The sequence below is a fragment of the Puma concolor genome, chromosome C1 (genome assembly GCF_028749965.1).
Source record: "Puma concolor isolate L17-30 chromosome C1, mPumCon1.1.hap2, whole genome shotgun sequence".
NCBI lineage: Eukaryota > Metazoa > Chordata > Mammalia > Carnivora > Felidae > Puma > Puma concolor.
This window is the reverse complement of record NC_141674.1, coordinates 34,780,000-34,800,465: the sequence shown is the minus strand read 5'-3', so window position 1 is coordinate 34,800,465 and position 20,466 is coordinate 34,780,000. Positions and strand designations below refer to the sequence as shown.

The 20,466-nt window shown below is 39.7% G+C and overlaps 2 pseudogenes; both read left to right on the top strand.

The window, feature by feature from the left end:
* Nucleotides 1–828: 828 nt before the first annotated feature.
* On the top strand, nt 829–2,743 carry LOC112863462 (transcription initiation factor TFIID subunit 9-like; annotated as a pseudogene).
* Nucleotides 2,744–15,812: 13,069 nt separating this feature from the next.
* On the top strand, nt 15,813–18,176 carry LOC147577974 (ubiquitin-ribosomal protein eL40 fusion protein pseudogene; annotated as a pseudogene).
* Nucleotides 18,177–20,466: the final 2,290 nt, after the last annotated feature.

Sequence of the window (20,466 nt, the reverse complement as noted above, 5' to 3'; positions counted from 1 at the left end):
TAGAAGACCAAATAGAGCATTAACGATAGGAAAACTAAAAATATTGTTATTGAGCTACAATTTTAAAAGGTAACAGGCTGTGTTTCCGATTCTGTGTCTCCCTCTCTCTCTGCCCCTCCCCCGTTCATGCTCTGTCTCTCTCTGTCCCAAAAATAAATAAACGTTGAAAAAAAAAATTTAAAAAATAAAAAATAAAAAAAAATAAAAGGTAACAGGCTGAAAATTATAAACAGATGAGTTCTAGTTGACCATCAAGGAACAGATTATTTCTCATTTATTCAAGTTGACTTCAGAGCATATAAGAAATTGAAATGTTTCTCAATTCAAATTATGAAAGTAGCACAATATCAGAGTCTAAGAAAGAGAGGAATGCTTCAAAGAATACATAATTCTCATTTATTACACAAATTAAGGTAGGAAAATGCTGAACATTCTGTCCACTAGTCAGTGCACATGTTGGGGCAGAGCTGGAGAGTGGGGCAGGCAAGCTATGCCCAGAGTGGGGAAAACCATGCCAGGCAAAGAACTTGTATCAAGAACGGGACTGAGGGGCGCCTGGGTGGCGCAGTCGGTTAAGCGTCCGACTTCAGCCAGGTCACGATCTCGCAGTCCTGTGAGTTCGAGCCCCGCGTCGGGCTCTGGGCTGATGGCTCAGAGCCTGGAGCCTGTTTCCGATTCTGTGTCTCCCTCTCTCTCTGCCCCTCGCCCGTTCATGCTCTGTCTCTCTCTGTCCGAAAAATAAATAAACGTTGAAAAAAAAAAAAAAGAACGGGACTGAAATACACTCATGTGGGTGATTTAGCTCAAGAAGTCTGATGACTGGATATCATGGAGTCTGGTGAGACGGCTTCTCCCAAGGGCATGCCAAGAGATGCACAGATGGGCGCCTGGGTAGCTCAGTCAGTTAAGCATCGGACTCTTGATTTAAGCTCAGGTCATGATCTCACGAGATCAAGTCCGAGATCAGGCCTGCTGACAGTGCAGAGCCTGCTTGGGATTTCTCTCTCTCCCTCTCTCTGCCCCTCCCCCTGCTCACACAGGCACATACTTTCTCTCTCTCTCTCTCTCTCTCTCAAAAAAAAAAAAAAAAAAAAAAAAACTTAAAAAAAAATTTTAATGTTTATTTTTGAGAGAGAGAGAGACAGAGCATGAGCGAGGGAGGGGCAGAGAGAGAGGGAGACACAGAATCCCAAGCAGGCTCCAGGGGCTCTGAGCTGTCAGCACAGAGCCCGATGCGTGGCTCAAACCCACGAACCTGTGAGATCATGACCTGAATCAAAGTCAGTTGCTTAACCCACTGAGCCACCCAGGCGCCCCCCAAAAACTTTTTTTTTTTTTTTTTTTAAGATGCCCAGGTAGGGCACCTGGGTGGCTCAGTCGATCCAACTTCAGCTCAGGTCATGATCTCGTGGTTTGTGAGTTCAAGCCCCATATCGGGCTCACTGCTGTCAGCGCAGAGCCCACTTCAGATCCTCTGTCCCCCTCTCTCTGTGCCCCTCTCCTGCTTGTGCTTTCTCAATAATAAATAAACATTTAAAAATAGGAGGCGCCTGGGTGGCTCAGTCGGTTAAGCGTCCGACTTCGCTCAGGTCATGATCTCGCAGTCCGTGAGTTCGAGCCCCGCATCGGGCTCTGTGCTGACAGTTCAGAGCCTGGAGCGTGTTTCAAATTCTGTGTCTCCCTCTCTCTCTCATCCTCCCCTGTTCATGCTCTGTCTCGCTCTGTCTCAAAAATAAATAAAACGTTAAAAAAAATAAAAATAAAATAAAAAGATGCACAGATAATGGCTGAAATATTGAAGGATATGGAGATTACAGATGTGAGGCGAGAATTACAAATCAGGTGTTGGAGTTTGCCTTATAATTTGTGACCACAATTCTAAATGATGCAAAAATTTATTGAAGTCATGCTAAGATAGCTATTGTTGATGCAGATAATGTGCAATTGGCAATCCAGTGTTGCTCTGACCAGTCTTTTACCTCTCCTCCCCCAGGAGAATTTTTATTAGATATTGCCAGGCAAAGAAATTAAACCTCTTTTCCATTGATCAAGCCATATTCAGGCCCCAGATTGCCATTTGATCAATATTGCTTGACTGCTCCAAACTACACACTTAAGCCTCTACCAAAAAAAGCAACTACTTCTACAGGAAGAATAATAGCTCCATGGCTAAATGTTGGTTCAGTTGCTAGCAGCCCAAGTACTCCCACTATAGGCACACCAACCCCACAAATCATGTCTGTTTCAGCTAAGGTAGGGACTCCAATGTCCCTCATAAGGCAAGGGATTGCCATACAGATGCCCACTTCACAGTTCCCAGATGTGAAAGCCTCAATTCCTACAACATCAGCAGATGTTGCTGATTAATCAGAATGTTCTGATTAATCCCGGGGTGGCTGGGTGGCTGAGTTGGTTAAGCCACAGACTCTTGATCTGGGCTCAGGTCATGATCTCACAGTTCATGAGTTTGAGCCCTGCAGTGGGCTCTGTGCTGACAATGCAGAGCCTGCGTGGGATTCTCTCCCCCTCTCTCTGCCCCTACCCTGCTCGCACTCTCTCTCTCTCTCTCTGAAAATAAATAAGTAAACTTAAAGAAATTTTAAAAAAAGAATGATCGATTAATCCATTGCCACTAATATGTTGTTATCACAAGATACTGCCAATGAATCTTCAAAGGTATTAAATGAAATGTGAAGGTGACAATAATGATGATGATGATGCTGACCACTATGATCATTTATAATCCAGCCTTGGTGCGTGTAACACGTAATATGTATACTTGGTCTTGAACCAGCCTTGGTGTGTGTAACATGTAATATATATACTTGGTCTTGAATCCATTGTACTGGCATTAAACACGCATGTTGATGTTTTCAAGTTGTTTTACAAAACTTAAATAGTATTTAGTGAGTAAATATAGTTACCATACTTTTCAACTGAGATGTTGGGTTTTCTTTATAGAATTAGTAATCATTTTTAATCAGTCTTTAAGTGTAAAAAATGAAATTGTCATTCATCCAAAAAAAAAGAAAGAAAGAAGGATAAGATTGAAAAAAAAGAGAGAGAAGAAAGAAAAGATGGGAAGCCACCCAATACATTTCACTGACAAGCATATCCTGAAAACAAAGCTAGATGAGGACAAGAGAAAAAATACATACATGATTCCACGTATGAACAGTGAAGCAAACATCCTAAATAAAATGTTAACAAATTAAATCCAGCAGTGTATTAAAAGAACAATTCATCAAGTCCAAAGAGGATTTATCCCAGCATTGCTAAGATTGTTCATTGTTAGAATATATATCAATTTAACTTATTATATTCATAATTAATAAGTTTAAATATGACTATCTTAATAAATTCAATACCCGTTAATGATCTAAAAGAAAAAAAAATCTCCCAGAAAACTAGGAAACTTAATGTAATACGTTGTTTGTTTTTGGTGAAACAATGATAAAAACTGACAGCAAATGCCACACCTAATGGTGAAACAATAGACACATTCCAGTTAAAGTCAGAAGCAAGAAAAGAAGAACCTTTATCACCATTACTATTCAAAATGGTATCGGATGTTCTCTCCAATTCAAGAAGGGAAGGACAGCAATAGGAGGTATAAACATTAAAAAAGAAAGAGGCAAAGTGTCATTAGTTGCAGATGATACTATCACTTACATAGAAAAACCTAAAAAAATCAATTGACAAACTATTAGAACTAATAAGGGAATTTAGCAAGGTGACCACATACAAGATCAAAGTGGAAAAATCAATAGCTTTCCTATATACCGGCAATAACCAATTAGAAAATGTAATAGCAAATAAGGTTCCAGTCACAATAGCAACAAAAACTATTAACCACCTAAGAATAAACCTAAAAAATAGAATTTACTTCAGGCCTTTAAAGATAGGAAATCCATCAATCTAATTAATAAAATTAAATTGAAAATTATACAATTAGATAGAAGCTGAGAAAATTCAAGAACCACTTCTGGCAAAAACGCTAAGTAGAACAAGACACACAGGGTATTTCCTAACTATGACAAAGAGTTAATCTATTTTTTTGGAAAACTGGGTGACTCAGTTGTTTAAGCAGCCAACTTTGGCTCAGGTCATGATTTCAGAGTCTGTGGGTTCTGTGTGGACAGCTCAGAGCCTGGAGCCTGCTTCAGATTCTGTGTCTCCCTCTCTCTCTGCCCCTCCCCCACTCTCGCTGTCTCTCACTCTCTCAAAAATGAATGAACATTTTTTTTAATTTAAAAAAAAGAGTCTATTTTCCTTTTCCAAGAAACTAAGAGCAAACATCATATTAAATGGCTAAATATTAGCCATATTAAATGACTAAATGCACCGCCGTTAAAGTCAGGAACACGGAAAGCAGCGATCACTGTCAACGTCCGTCAATATTATTTTGTGTAAAAACGAAATAGTGGATTTGAAAATAGGAGTAACAACTTTATAGAGCAGATCTCATTCCAGAGTCTGCCAAATATAGAGGGGAATGCCCCTCTATAAATAAGACTACTTTGATTTCATATTGTACAAATAGGATAGAAGTTGAAATCGCACTCAGAGACAGACACTGATCAAAAGGGTCTTACTTTCTTTTTCCCCTATCAAAACCATTGCCAAACACTATCCAGATATTATTTATACTGTTCCCATTCTGTGCTTGAAGGAAAGATTTTTAAATTATCCAAACAGTACTAAGACCCACAGCTGGTTTTGGCAATGGGACGATGGGACAATGGGGTGATGGGGGCTGGTGGCTGAAAGGAGGGTCTGAAGTGCAGCCAAGCACCGAGGGCACAAACGCTGTCACACCAGTGGAAATTGGCACCTTTCACACCTCTGGCACCTTTCACTACTCTCCTCATGCTCACAAGTGGTGACACTTTTGATATCCTATCTCAGTTCTTAATTTGTTTGAGATACTGAAGGCTGTGCTTAAGAAAAAAGGAAACCATGGGCACCTGGGTAGCTCAGTTGGTTAAGCATCAGACTTCAGCTCAGGTCATGATCTCATGGTTCATGGGTTTGAGCCCTGCATCAGACTCTATGCTGACAGCTCAGAGCCTTGAGCCTTATTCAGATTCTCTGTCTCCCCCTGTCTCTGCCCCTCTCCTGCTCACACTCTGTCTGTCTCTCTCTCTCAAAAGTAAACATTGAAAATAATTAAAAATAAATAAGTAAACATTAAAGAAAGAACAAAAGAAAGAAGGAAACCAAATAAATAAACTTTGAAAAAGTGGGGGGTGGTACATGGGGGGCTCAGTCATTTAAGTGTGGGACTTCAGCTTAGGTCATGATCTCATGGTTCATGGGTTCGAGCACCACATCAGGCTCTGTGGTGACAACATGGAGCCTGCTTGGTATTTTCTGTCTCCCTCTCTCTTTGCCCCTCCCCCACTGGAAACCCCACAAATATGGGTTCTAAACAAAGTTGGGGGGTGAGGCTTTTAAGCAGGCAGTTTACTGAAGTTACATATTTGCTTTCCATCTCTAGGAAAGAGCAAACATAGGGGTTTTTTTTAGAGCAAAAGAGCAGAGTAAGTTGGAGGTGAGATGGTGTAAGTCTCTGCCTCTCCCCTCATGAAAACGGTACTGTGGGTTAAGGTCCTAAACAGAGATCATATGATATCAGATCGTGTTCTCAGTACCAACACCTGAGAAGGGAAAGGGGAAAAGCAGGTTTGGTCTTTTCTATTATTAACATTATTGTATTAGTTAGAGGGAGAAGTTGGGCTGTGATAAAATCTCAACCAGGCCTGAGTTGGCCCTAGGAGGTCCTCTGAAGGTGAGATGACCCTTCAGAGTTGTCTGTAGATGGAGTGAGACCGGGCCCTTATATTCCTATCCCAAGCAGTCATCAGATGTGGGCTATCCCGGGAAGGGGAATGACCTTGGGTGAAGCAAGAAGACTGAATTACTTATAAGTAAAAGCAAATCGGGTTTGCATCAGTGTTTTTGACCAAAACACTTTATGCCAGAAGACAATAAAGTAACATACTTAAAATACTCAAGGAAATGTGGGCCAAGCATTTTATATCCAGCTAAAATGACCAGAAAGCATAAAGGCAATAGACAAATAGTTATGAACATCCAAAACCTTGGCAAATGAGATCATTCCTGAAGAATCTACTAGAAAATGAACTTCATACAACCGTGAAACAACTAGAAAAGCTTCAAAACAAGGATTGGAGGTAAACATGGAACATATTTAGTTGTAGAACTAATAGCAAACATCAAGAGTAAGGGTGACAGAATAGCATGTACTTGTTACATGCTCTGACACTATAGATAAAGTGCAATATCAAAAGTGGGGGAAAGAAAGGGAAAAATATAAATCTTTTTTTTTTTTTTTTAAGTAGGCTTCATGTTCAACAAAGAGCCTAATGCGGGGCTTAAACTCACAACCCTGAGATCAAGACCTGAGCTGACAAGAGTCGGACGTTTAACTGACTGAACCACTTGGGTGCCCCAAGAAAGGGAGAATACATGAAAAACAGGGTAAGCTCACCAATCGTCTTACAGTTATTAAGAGGTAATAATAATATATTACTTTTAACCAGATGTCAGAGAGAGGGAGCAGAAGGTGAAGAAGTTGTAACTTGTTAATGTTAATAATGCTCAAAGTGGGGGACTGGTAGACTATCATCTTAAAAAAACGAAGGAAAATGGTATTTTGCAAAGGAATTATTATGAAAGTAATAATTAGAACAAAATTTAGAGCTCCCTAAATTCCAAAAGAAATATTTTTTTGAAGCTCGAAAGAAAGAGAAAGAGAAGCAGATAACCATATAGTGAAATATTTTAAATTGAAAAAGAAAAAAAAAAAACATGTTAGGGGTGCCTGGGTAACTCAGTCAGTTGAGTGTCTGACTTTGGCTCAGGTCATGATGTCATGGTTTGTGGATTCAAGCTCCCTGTCAGGCTCTGTGCTGACAGCTCAGAGCCAGGAACCTGCTTCAGATTTTGTGTCTCCCTCTCTCTCCACCTCTCCCCTGCTCTCTCTCTCTCTCTCTCTCTCTCAAAAGTAAATAAACATTAAAAATTTTTTAATAAAAAAAGAAAAACATGTTATTCTCTATCAATAATATAAATGAGGCAAACTCACATATTAAATAAAAGTTTTTTTGAATCATCAGAGCAAAGTCTGACCCTGTTACAGAGAAGACACACCTAAAACAAAGAACCGAAAAATGTTTAAAAATAATATGATGGACAAATATATACTAGCAAAACATAAAACACAAAGAATACAAGAATCATGTCGTTGATATCTTATCTGTCAAGGCAGAATTCCAACCTAGAAGCATTAAAAAGAAAAAGGAAGGCTTTTTAATAACGTTAATGGCTCAATTAACCATGGAGATATACATCTGCTTCGTAACACAGCAAACAACTTTCATAAAGTAAAAACTCCGGGAAATGTAGCAGCTGAACCAGAAACACAGAGACAAGAGAAGAGTTTCACACATTACTCTCAGTTGAAAACAAATCACATGGACAAAAAAATGAATATGGATTTAGGACACCTAATCCAGTGCTACGAAAATGTGGTTATAGGTGGAGCCAGTTCATGAACTGTGGTTACCAGATGCAGTGAATAAGAAGCTTGCTCCAGAATATAAATCAATTCACCACTTCCTTCATGGGGAAAGTCTTGCTACCAAAGTAGGGGGATCAGGTGAACTGCTGTGTGCTTAGTGACACAGTAGATGCTACTTTGAGTTGCGCTGACCTAACAACATAACCAATACGGTAACTTTTTTTTCAAGTGTTTTTTTTTTTAAGTTTATTTATTTATTTTGAGAGAGAGAGAGAGAGAGTAGGAGAGAGAGAGAGAGGGAGAGGGAGAGAGAGAATCCTAACCTGGCTCTGCACTTTCAGCCAAGAGCCTGATGTGGGACTCGAACTCGGACTGGGAAATCATGACCTGAGCTGAAATCAAGAGTCAAACATTTAACTTACTGAGCCACCCAGGCGCCCCCAATGTGGTAACTCTTGCAAATATATATCAAGTTCTGAATCCCAGTGTTAGGGAATACACCTCAGTTTGAATTGCACATGGAATGGAATACGTCTATCTCAGGCCATAAAGAAAAACTACAATAAAACACAAACAACACACAGTGCTGTCTGACTGCAGTGCTAGCAACTGATAGTGATAATAAGCAAGTTTCTTCTACTTGGAAAAGTTTCTTTTAATGCACATACTTTTTCTTTTTAATTTTTTTTAATGTTTATTTTTGAAACAGAGACAGAGGGTGAGCGGGGGAGGGGCAGAGAGAGGGGGAGACACGGAATCCGAAGCAGGATCCAGGCGCCAAACTGTCAGCACAGAGCCCAACGTGGGGCTCGAACTCACAAACTGTGAGATCATGACCTGAGCCAAAGTCAGACGCTTAAGCAACTGAGCCACCCAGGTGCCCCTTAATGTACATTTTTTTTTTAATTTTTTTTTCAACGTTTATTTATTTTTGGGACAGAGAGAGACAGAGCATGAACGGGGGAGGGGCAGAGAGAGAGGGAGACACAGAATCGGAAACAGGCTCCAGGCTCTGAGCCATCAGCCCAGAGCCCGACGCGGGGCTCGAACTCACGGACCGCGAGATCGTGACCTGGCTGAAGTCGGACGCTTAACCGACTGCGCCACCCAGGCGCCCCTTAATGTACATATTTTTAAGTGATCCCTGCAAAGAAGGGAAAATAAAAAACTCTAAATTTTTGAAAGTAATACTACTAATAATGAAATCATCACATCTGAAAAAATGATCCACAGTAAAAACCAGTGTCAGAGGAAATTTCATACTATTAGATACCTATATCAATGAAATGAAAGTAAGTAAGTGAAACATTGGCATCACAGAGACAGAAAAAGTTCAAAGAAAACCAACGGAAAGCACTAGGAAGGAATTAATAAGCTAAGGCTGAAAAATTAGTGAACCAAGAAAACAGAAACAGTAAAAGTAGCACTTAATAGGAAGGCTCATTATTTGAAAACACTAATAATGTAGACAACTATTAGATAGCTTTTTCTTTTTTTTTTTTTTAACGTTTATTTATTTTTGAGACAGAGAGAGACAGAGCATGAACGGGGGAGGGTCAGAGAGAGCGGGAGACACAGAATCTGAAATAGGCTCCAGGCTCTGAGCTGTCAGCACAGAGCCCGACGTGGGGCTCGAACTCACAGATCGTGAGATCATGACCTGAGCCGAAGTCTGACACTTAACCGACGGAGCCACCCAGGCGCCCCTAGATGGCTTTTTCTTTAAGAGAGAAGGTACAAATATACAAGTTAAATGATAAGGGATACGTGGCCATTAAAACATAGCCTACTAATTTGTATAATTTTATGCAAATAAATATGAAAATCTCAATGAAATAGATAACTTTCTAGGCAAATGTAATTTACCAAAATTGACCTCAGTAGAGACATAAAGTCTCAACAGACAGAATTATACAGAAATACAAATTTGTAAAACAGAAACCCAACAAAAAAGTATCAGGCCAAGATGGCTTCACAGAGAATTCATACTAAACCTTTAAAAAAAAGATAATCTGAATGTTACCTCAACAATCCTAGAGCATAAGATGAAGAAATAACTTCTAATTTCTTTTTGTGAAAAACGTATAATATGGATAGTAAATGAATAAAAAGGTAAAGCATTAGCAAACATAACTCAATAACACGTTAAATAAATACATAACCACGTGGGGTTTATTTCTGGAATACAAAGATCATTTACAATGAGGAAATCTGTCAACATAATGTAACAAATTTATACATGTAAGCAGAAAATGAACTAATAACCTCCATAGATCCTGAAAAGGCATTTGACAAATTCAAAGCCCATACATGTTAAAGACTCAATGAAACAGAAATTGAGGGATACTTCCATTATACGTCTTGACCCCAAATTTAGCATCAATATTAATGGGCAAACACTAGAGGCTTTCCTGTTTGTGATATAATAAAAAATAAACTTGGTTTTTGTCCCAGGTTTCTGTCACAGAACTTCAAAAACCCTAGAAATTTCCTGAATTGATAGCAATGTCTTATTATTCATAACAAGTCCCTTGACACTTGAGTTTATATTTTTTTTTTAATTTTTTTAACATTTATTTATTTTTGAGACAGAGAGAGACAGAGCATGAACAGGGGAGGGTCAGAGAGAGGGAGACACAGAATCTGAAACAGGCTCCAGGCTCTGAGCTGTCAGCACAGAGCCCGACGCGGGACTCGAACTCACGGACCGTGAGATCATGACCCGAGCTGAAGTCGGCCGCTTAACCGACTGAGCCACCCAAGCGCCCCGACACTTGAGTTTATAAACTCAATACTTTATAAACTCAATCCTTGGGGCGCCTGGGTGGCGCAGTCGGTTAAGCGCGTCCGACTTCAGCCAGGTCACGATCTCGCGGTCCGTGAGTTCGAGCCCCGCGTCGGGCTCTGGGCTGATGGCTCAGAGCCTGGAGCCTGTTTCCGATTCTGTGTCTCCCTCTCTCTCTGCCCCTCCCCTGTTCATGCTCTGTCTCTCTCTGTCCCAAAAATAAAAATAAAACGTTGAAAAAAAAAAAATTTATAAACTCAATCCTTGAGTTTATGCTAATAAGATGATTCATAGCAATGATTCATGGGAGGGGTTTGATAGCCTCAGGACAGGGGCTAGGGCCAGAGGAGCCAACCATGTGATTAGAGGGTTGGAAATTTCAGCAACCCCCACCCCCCACCCATACCAACTTTGGGGAAAGGGAGAGGGGCTCCGGATTGAGTCCAATCATGCAGACTAATCCTGAACCACAAGGCCAAGGGAGATTCCCCAGTTAGTAAAAACCTTGATAGGCTTGCAGGGTAGCAGGCTTAGATTCTGTAAGGAGAGGGCATGGAAACTCTGTGGCCCAGCCCCTTCCCCTCAAGACCTTGCCCTATGTACTCTACATTTGGCTGTTCATTTGTATCCTTTATAATAAAATGGTAAGTGTGAATATAGCATTTTCCTGAGCTCTGTGAGTGATTCTAGTGAATTACCAACCTGAGGAGGTTGTAAGAAGCCCCAGCAAGGCAGATGTAGCCAGCAAAACAAAAGTGCAAGCAGCTTTGGAACACCACCCAGAACTTTCAACCGGCATCTGATGTGGAGTCAGTCTTGTGGGACTGAGAACATTAACCTGTGGAGTTTTCACTAACTGTGGGTAGTTATTGTCAGAACCTATTGAATTGTAAGACACTCAGTCGATATCAGATAATCAGCGTTAGAACTCAAGGCAAAAATCAGAAATAAGACAAGGATGGCCACTATTTTAATACAAGAAAAAGCAATTAGAAGCATAAGAATTGCTTTGTTTTGTTCTGTTTTGTTTTAGAGAGAGAGAGTGCAAAGGGGGAGAGAGGGGCAGAGGGAGAGAGAGAGAGGATCCCAAGCAGGCTCTGCACTGTCAGCCCAGAGTCGACATGGGGCTCAATCCCACAACCCTGGGATCATGACCTAAACAGAAATTAAGAGTCAGAAGCTTAACCAACTAAGCCACTCAGGTGCCCCAAGAGGCATAAGAATTTAAAAAGAAGAGATAAAATTACATACATGTGCAGACGATATGTTTCTAAGAAACTTGTAATGAGTGAAAACCTCCTGTGAATAGTGAAAGGATTTTGTAAAGTAGAAAGATATAAAATTAACATACAGAAATAAAGTTTTCATCACCTCTGGGAAGAAACAGTCACAATAGTAACCACTTGGAAAAAATAATGGAAAAGAAGATCCCAGATGCCATTTACAATACCATAAGCAAAATAAAACAAAATGCAGCACAGATTTAATGAGAATTGTGTAAAACCTACATGAGAAAAACCATAAAACATTCTTATGGGACAAAAAGTAGACTTGAACAAATGGAAAAAGATGCCATATTTTTTTATCAGAAAAGAATCAGTATCAGAAAGATATGAGCTTTCTCCAAGTTAAAATTTATAGACTTAATGTGATCCCAAGAAAAATATCCAAGTTATTATTTTTTTTTTCTGGAGCCAGACAAATCAATTATAAAGTTATTTTGGAAAATAAATACAAGACTAGCCAGGAATCTCCCCCTATCCCCAAAACATAGCAATGGGGACTAGTCCTACCCCACACTGAAACATTTATAAAGCCCCTGTAATTAAAACATTATGTTATTGGTGCGTAGACAGATGGCTAATGGAAGAGGATATAAAATCCAAAGATACATTCCAAAGGCATATGGAAATTTAGTGTTTGATAAACAAATGGCATTGGAAAACTGATAGCCATGTGGATAAGGTAAAATTGGATCCATTCCTCACACCTTACACTAGGATAAATTCCAAACGGATCAGATATCTAAATGTAAAAAAATTAAATCACACAAATACTAGAGGAAAATATAGGTCAATTTCTTTACAACCTAAGGAGGAGGAAGACTTTCCTAACTATGATTCCATATCTGGAATCAATAAAGGAAAAATGGGTAAATTTGTCTAGCTAAAATTAAAAAAAAATTAAATGGCTGCCCAAAATACCATCAGCAATGTCAAAAGTTAAATTTAAAAAATGGGACAAAACTGTAACTAATATCACAAACAGCCAATATCCTTGATATATATAAAATTTCTAACTACTGAAAAGAAACTCAAGTCCTAGTCTAACAACCCAGTAGAAAAATGGGAAAATTATAGAAAAATAAATGCAAATACTCTGAAACATATGTAAAGATGCTTAACCTTGCTCATTCTAAGACAAATACATATTTAAACTGAACTGAGATACCATTACTTATCTATCAGATCTGTAGAAATCCCAAACTGACCACAGACTGAGTTGGTGAGACTGCAGAGAAGCAGGTATTTTCATGTGTTGCTGATGGGGATGAAAATGGTACAACCTTGCAGCCAGATTTGACAGCAGCCAGCAGAATTACAGGTGCATTTACCCTTTGTCCAAGCAACCTCCCTTCTAGGTATATATACTTGAGATAAAATGGCAAACACTTGAAATGATGGAGGTTCAAGGCTATTTACTGCAGCATATTTGGTAATAATAAAAAATTGCAAACAGCTGGTATGTCTTTTTTATTTTTACAGTAGGCTCCACTCCCAACGTGGGGCTTGAACTCAGGACCCTGAGACTAGGAGTCACGTGCTCTACAACCTGAGCCAGCTGGGCACCCCCAGCATGTCTTTCTATAGAGGACAGGACAGGTGAATAAACCATAATACATACATGCAGTATTAAACTTTAAAAAGAATGAAGAACATCTCTATATATTGCTGAAGAGTGATCTCCAGGAGAAAAGTGAAAAAGGTGGCATGCAGAAAGCTACGTATAGTATTATGCTTTTTATGTACTAATGAAAGGAAAATAAAAGTGTATATATATATATATATATATACACACACATATATATATACATATATATACATATACATACACATTTATATACAATTTCAGCATCAAGAAAAGTATTAACTACAAAGAATGAAAACACTTAGAATATATAAAAATCAATGAGTTCATAATGATAAGTTTTTGAAACCTCATCGCTACATGCTGATCCTTTGTGACTCATTGTTTTGAATATCTATTGCTGCATAATAAGCCCACCCCAAAATATAGTACCCTAAAAAAAAACACCTCATTTGTTACCCCTGGATGTTACTAAAGTACCATCTCATTATTCTGAAAGTTGATTTTTTTTTCGGAGGGAAAGATCCAGGTGCCTTTCCTGCAAGACCCGTATTTCAAGCTATTGGAATCTATGATGAAAGAAAGTAATTTGCAGAAAAACCATAGCTAATTAATGCAAAAAAAATTGGTGTAAATAGAAAAATCACCATTTGCACTCCTTTATGAAATAATGGATCTAGGCAATGATCATCAATTATTATTAAAAGTATTGGATGAAAAGTTGATGACAAACTTTAAACCAGGCTGGAAACTCCTGAACCTACTGGTTAATCTCAACATTACTACAAGTTGAACGACAACGCCCTGTGCCTTCTGATCTGATGCAGTAGAACCTATAGAGCACTGCTTGTGAAGTATTCTTGACAAAAGCAAACGTCATCAAGCCTCCAGATGTAGATATCAGTTTATACAGAATATGGGAAGGGTAGATAAATATGTTAAATCACATCATAAGATTACAAATCCAAATCCATAATGTGAGAAATCCCATATGACAAATTACCCAGTTTCTTCAATAAATAGATGGCATAAAACAAAACCAAGATGAAACTAGTAAAAGAAAGAGTGGCCATTCTATTGATTAAAAGAGACTTAAGAGTGGCAAAGTTCAGTCCCAGCAAGATGGTGGCCCCCTTGGAGCTCAGCTGCTGGAGAAGTGGCTGGGGGCTCCCATTATACACAGTGAGTCCCTGGTGGTGATGGTTTATGCCAAATTTTCTGGTGCACTCTTGAACATCAGTATCATAGGTAAGACACAGAGGTTCAAGAGAAGAGGTACCGATTTTGACCACTGACTACAGCGTTATTTCTCAGCTGGCAAAAATACTAAAATTAAAAAAAAAAAATTTTAATGTTTATTTATTTTTGAAAGAAAGAGACCCAGAGTGTGAGTGGGGGAGGGGCAGAGAGAGAAGGAGACAGAATCCGAAGCCGGCTCCAGGCTCTGAGCTGTCAGCACAGAGCCTGATGCAGGGCTCGAACCCATGAACCATGAGATCATGACCTGAGTCGAAGTTGGATGCTTAACCAACTGAGCCACCCAGGTGCCCACAAAATACTAAAAGTCTTAAGAAAACGAAAAGAATTCTGACTATGAACTCTCAGCAAAACAGGGGCAGATATACTGGCTTACACTGCTCTCCTAGAAAAGAAGCTGCTTGGGGCGCCTGGGTGGCTCAGTCAGTTGAGCGGCCGACTTCGGCTCAGGTCACGATCTCGCGGTCTGTGAGTTCGAGCCCCGCGTCGGGCTCTGTGCTGACAGCTCAGAGCCTGGAGCCCGTTTCAGATTCTGTGTCTCCCTCTCTCTCTGACCCTCCCCTGTTCATGCTCTGTCTCTCTCTGTCTCAAAAATAAATAAACGTTAAAAAAAAAAAATTTAAAAAAAAAAAAAGAAGCTGCTTTTGCAGTTCTTCCACATTCTGGATTGAAAGTGTGACAAAATTTTTGGTTTGCTTCATAAGGTCCTTTCTCTTCGGTTTGATCCTGCCTGGAAAAAATGTCTTAGGGAACACTGAATACAGTATCCTCCTCATGAGAGGAGAGTCTCCCCTCTACCACCTCTGAGAAATGGAAGCACATATACACAGACATGCCAAAAGGTGCCTACGCCTTCTGTCAGCAGATTGAGAACATTTCTGCTTTTCTTTGGAGATGCACCTTCTACCTCAGATGCCTGTGTGTTGGCTTTCTTGCACCTCTTTATAACATGCACTTTCCTAGGGGCACCTGGGTGGCTTAGTCAGTTAAGCGGCTGACTCTTGGGTTTTGGCGCAGGTCTCTGGTTTGTGGGTTCAAGTCCTGCATCGGACTCTGCACTGGCAGTGCCAAGCCTGTTTGGGATTCTCTCCGACTCCCCCTCTCTGCCCCTCCCCTTCTCATGCTCTCTTTCTCAAAATAAGTAAATTAAATTTAAAAAAAATTTTAAGTGCACTTTCCTAGAGTTCAGTTATAACATTTGAAACAGTTCTCCAGCCTGTGTCACTTTTGACATGACATCCTAAACAGTTATTTTAGATTTGGTATTGGAGATGGATGACAAAGCCCTCCACTTCCTCCTCGGAAACTGCCAACATGCGAGTTGCTTCTCCCATAGGAAGAAAGCAATTCCTTACAATGACCATCACTCTGCTGTATGCCCAAGTGTTTGCCTTGGAGTCCCATGATTTTGCAGTAATCTCTTACACTAAGTATGCGAAGGCAAAAAGAAAAACACTGCTAATAAGTATAAGGAAGACTCTAAACCAAAAGGAACTTTCTATGCCATCTTTTATTTTTAATTGCATTGAATATCAATTAAATTTTTTAAATTGTATTTGATAGTTTGTATTCTAGTTTGGCAATGCGCTTTATGTAATATCAAGATGAACACTAAATGAACTTGGAGGAAAAATAGAAAACTCATGGGACCTCATCAAAATAAAAAGCTTCTGCACAGCGAAAGAAACAACCAGCAAAACTAAAAGGCAACTGACAGAATGGAAGAAGATATTTGCAAACGACATATCAGATAAAGGGTTAGTATCCAAAATCTATAAAGAACTTATCAAACTCAATACCCAAAAAACAAATAATCCAGTGAAGAAATGGGCAAAAGACATGAATAGACATTTTTCCAAAGAAGACATCCAGATGGCTAATAGACACATGAAAGGATGCTCAACATCACTCATCATCAGGGAAATGCAAATACAAATCAAAACCACAATGAGATACCACCTCACACCAGCTGGAATGGCTAAAATTAACAACTCAGGAAACAACAGGTGCTGGCAAGAATGTGAAGAAAGAGGAATGTTCTTGCACTGCTGGTGGGAATGCAAACTGGTGAGTCACTCTGGAAAACAGTATGGAGGTTCCTCAAAAAATTAAAAATAGACTACCCTATAAGCCAGCAATTGCACTACTAGGTATTTATCCAAAGGATACAAAAAAGCTGATTCAAAGGGGCATAACGCACCCCAATGTTTATAGCAGCACTATCAACAATAGTCAAATTATGGAAAGAGACCAAATGTCCATCTACTGATGAATGGATAAAGAAGATGTGGTATATACATGCAATGGAATATTACACAGCAATCAAAAAGAATGAAATCTTGCCATTTGCAACAACATGGATGGAAATAAAATATATTATGTTAAGCAAAATAAGTCAGTCAGAGAAAGACAAATCTATTATTTCATTCACATGTGGAATTTAAGAAACACAACAGATGAACTTAGGGGAAGGATAAGAAAAATAAGATAAAAACAGAGAGGGAGACAAACCATAAGAGATTCTTAACTACAGAGAACAAACTGAGGGTTGATGGTGGGAAAGTGGCTGGTGGGATGGGCTAAATGGGTGATGGGCATTAAGGAGGGCACTTGTTGGGATGAGCACTGGGTGTTTATGTAAGTGATGAATCACTAAATTCTATTCCTGAAATCATTATTACACTATATGTTAACTAACTTGGGTTTAAATTTTTTTAAAAAAGCATATTATGTGTATATATTTTTTAAAAAATAAAAAATAAGATGTTGCAGGAGTGCTGATTCACAAGGGTACATGTACCCCAATGTTTATAGCAGCACTATCAACAGTATCCAAATTATGGAAAAAGCCCAAATGTCCATCAACTGATGAATGGATAGAGAAGATGTGGTTTATATGTACAATGGAATACTACATGGCAATGAGAAAGAATGAAATCTTGCCATTTGCAACAACATGGATGGAACTGGAGGGTAAACGAAATAAGTCAGTCAGAGAAAGACAGATATCATATGTTTTCACTCATGTGGAATTTGAGAAACTTAACAGAAGACCATGGGGGAAGGGAAGGGGAAAGAAACTAGTTTCAAACAGAGAGGGAGGCAAACCATAAGAGACTCTTAAATACAGAGAACAAACTGAGGGTTGATGGGGGGGCAGGGGAGAGAGGAAAATGGGTGATGGGCATTGAGGAGGGCACTTGTTGGGATGAGCTCTGGGGTGTTGTATGTAAGTGATGAATCATGGGAATCTACTCCTAAAGCCATTAGCACACTGTATATACTGTATGTTAGCTAACTTCATAATAAATTCTATTTAAAAAAATAATACTCTTCCTCTTCAGTGAGGCAGGCTGGCAGCAACTGCACACACACAAATCTTTGTGAAGACCCTGATGGGCAAGACCATCACCCTCAAGGTCGAGCCCAGTGACACCACTGAGAATGGCAAAGCCAAAATCCAAGACAAGGAGGGCATCCTGCCTGACCAGCAGCATCTGATTTTTGCAGGACAACAGCTGGAGGACGGCCGCCCTCTCCCAGACCACAATATCCAGAGAGTCCACCCTGCACTGGGTGCTATGCCTGCGAGGTGGCATCGAGCCCTCCCTCCGCCGGCTGGCCCAGAAATACAACTGCGACAAGATGATCTGCCATAAGCGCTCCCCCACAAGAAGCGCGGCCACACCAACAACATGGCCCCAAGAAGGTCTTCCTTGACCGGCAGGAGGACCTCCTGCCAGAGCCACAACCCCCCCCCCCCCCCGGGCCTCAATAAACTTTTCCTTTAATTGATTGGAGGAGTAAGAGATACATAAATAAATAACAATTAAAAAACTGCCTTAATCTTGGCAGGTTTTTGCCTTTGGTTCACATGTCTCTAACTGAAAGCTATAGTTCTGGGGTGTCTGGGTGGCTCAGTCAGTTAAGTGTCCAACTTTGGTTCAGGTCATGATCTCACTTTTCGTGGGTTCCAGCCCCGTGTTGAGCTCTGTGCTGACAGCTCAGAGCCTGGAGACTGCTTCAGATTCTGTGTCTCCCTCTCTCTCTGACCATCCTTCACCTGCACTCTGTCTCTCTCTCAAAAATAAATGAACATTAAAAAAAAAAAAAAGGACCTCTTTACCTCATGATAAAAGAGGTTCTTAAAAATATAAAAAAAGAAAGCTACAGTTCTGTTCTGAATGTGCAACTCTAATTTATTCAAATGAATTTACTCATTTATCAGTTTTCTTAGACCAGTCTGAATGTCTAATATGTGACTCTCCAGCTAAGGCTTTTTTTGCTCCGTTTAGAAATGTGATGCCTATTTTAGGAACTAGGAAAAAAATATAAATTACTTCAATAGAAAGCCTGTATTTAACTTTTTTAAAAAAGAGAAAAGCTAAAGATACCTACCAACCAAATGCAATATATAATTATATTTTAGATCCTGATTTAAATTTTATTCAAAATTGTTTTAATGTTTATTTATTTGTGTGTGTGAGAGCGAGAGAGAGAAAGAGAACGTGGAGGAGGGGCAGAGAGAGAGGGAGACACAGAATCTGAAGCAGGCTCCAGGCTTTGAGCTGTCAGCACAGAGCCTGACGGTGAGGCTCGAACTTGTGAACTTCAAGATCATGACCTGAGCCAAAGTCAGTCATCCAACCAACTGAGCCACCCAGGTGCCCATATATATATATATATATATATATATATATATATTTTTTTTTTTTTTTTTTTTTTTTTAATTTGAGAGGGAGAGAGAAGGGGGGGGGGGGGAGAGAGAGCAAGCAGGGGAGAGGCAGAAGGAGAGAGAGAGAATCCCAAGCAAGCTCCATGTTCAGCACGGAGCCCAACACAGGGCTTAATCCCATGACGGATCATGACCTGAGCTGAAATCAAGAGTCTGTCGTTCAACCGATTGAACCATCCAGGCATCCTTAGAACCTGATTTGAATAAGCCAACTATAGAAAGAAATTTTGAGGGGTGCCTGGGTGGCTCACTCAGTTAAGCATTAGACTTCAGCTCAGGTCATAATCTTACGGGTTGCTGGATTGGAGCCCCATGTCTGGCTCTGCACCGACAGCTCAGGGCCTGGAGCCTGCTTCGGATTCTGTGTCTCCTCTCTCTGCCCCTCCCCTGCTCACGCTCTCTCTTTCTCTCTCAAAAATAAATAAACATTAAAATATATATATATAATTTGAGACAATTGGGGAAGACTGAACATGGACTGATTTTTTGATGAATTAAGGATTTATTCATTTCATATGATAATAAAATTATGGTTATGATGTGGTTATAAAATTATTCTGTATGTGTTAAAAAAATATTCTGTATGTGTTAAGAGATTTTTACTGAAGTGAAATGATATGATGTCTTGGATCGTTTTAAGATACTCTAGCAGGGGTGCTAGGTGGTTAAGCGTCTCACTTCAGCTCAAGTCATGATCTCACAGTTTGTGAGTTTGGGCCACGCATCAACCTGCACTGGCGGTGCAGAGCCTGCTTGGGATTCTCTCTCTCCCTCTCTTTCTGCCCCTTCCCCCGCTCACACTCTCTCTCTCTCACAATAAATAAATAAACTTTGAAAAAGAAGCGTAAAATGTTGGAAAAAAATAAAATATTCTAACAAAAGAAAAAAAACTAGTGGTGAGAAAGACAAAATATAAATAAGAGGAACAGGATGTTGGTAACCATTGAAGCTGGGTGATGGCTGCATGGAGCCTTTTGATTCCATTCTCTCTACTTTCCATAATAAAAAGGCATGAATTCTCTCACTCACATCTCCCCAGGTGAAGCCATTGAACTCAAAAGAGCAAGATCAAGTGTTAGATGAAATAAAAGTTTTATAATATAAATTGCTTTCCTTTGGTCTTGAAAGCCTTTTAACAGATAGAAGTTAAAATATTATGGAAAAATAAAAGACCATTGTCACAGTCTGTTAATCCCATATGCTTCCCATGAGAAGGATAAATACTTACATGGCAGTTTTATGGGATCCAGAGCCCAATATAGGAAAATTTCCCAA